The sequence below is a fragment of the Hesperophylax consimilis genome, chromosome 8, assembly GCF_061612785.1.
Source record: "Hesperophylax consimilis isolate HC1 chromosome 8, BYU_Hcon_1.0, whole genome shotgun sequence".
Lineage (NCBI taxonomy): Eukaryota > Metazoa > Arthropoda > Insecta > Trichoptera > Limnephilidae > Hesperophylax > Hesperophylax consimilis.
In genome coordinates, this window is record NC_142843.1 from 36,552,479 (window position 1) to 36,553,446 (window position 968).

General features: G+C 35.1%; 1 non-coding gene across 1 annotated transcript; it reads right to left on the bottom strand.

The window, feature by feature from the left end:
* Positions 1-590: 590 nt before the first annotated feature.
* On the bottom strand, positions 591-662 carry TRNAT-GGU (transfer RNA threonine (anticodon GGU)). The gene has a single exon. It is a non-coding gene; the product is annotated as a tRNA-Thr (tRNA).
* Positions 663-968: the final 306 nt, after the last annotated feature.

The following is a 968-nucleotide window of genomic DNA, read 5'->3' on the forward strand; positions in this document are numbered from 1 at the left end:
GAGGTTTTCCTTGAGCAGTTAGAGACAAGAGTTTAAGTTCAAAGTGTCGCTTATGGGTGGATTCATTAAGTCTGAACTGTACGCGGCATTGCACAGTGCTGAAATCCCATACATGAATAGGTACAAAATTAAAAATGGAAACACAAATTGTCGCATAAATAAATAACACTCCAGCAGGTTTGGTGACTAGTGCATGGCGCTAATTAGCAAAGAACTATTTCTCAAAAATAATCTTAGGTAACTATGACAAGGTAATTAGACAATAGTAAAAGTTAGGTTGCTTAACCATTTATTTTACAAAATTCAGAGTTCGAGCATCAGTGTACTTATATTAATATTTGTTTTTTGTATTTAGTTTTTGAGTATGGAGGCTACTAACAAAGAATACCCATATTATTAACTAAGACTACCAAAACATTAACCAAGATTAACTTAGATAAACCAAGATAAACTAAGATTAATCAAGTTTAACCGATAATAACCATGATTAATGAAGATTTTTGTAAACCTCTCGGTTACAAATTATTGTAAGCAATATTATTGTAAGAGAAAAAACTTACAAATTGAAAAAGCTCCCGAGAAAAAATGCATGTCACCAATGGGACTCGAACCCACGGCCTTCTGATTACCGGTCGGCAGCTCTACCACTGAACTATGGCGGCTTATTTAATACCCACCAAATTAGTCAATTAATCAAGACATATATCTCGACGCCCTTAAGTGGGAGAATTAAGCACTTATAATTCCTTTACCTACAAAAATGAAGTTGGTTTTTTCAGGTAAGAAAAAAATTAATAAGCAATAATTTTGCTTGCAGAACACTAAGTACACATTGACTAATTTGGCGGGTATTAAATAAGCCGCCATAGCTCAGAAGTAGAGCTGCTGACCGGTAATCAGAAGGCCGTGGGTTCGAGTCCCATTGGCAGCATGTCACTTTATAGGTGACGTTTCGATAGATAATTTTG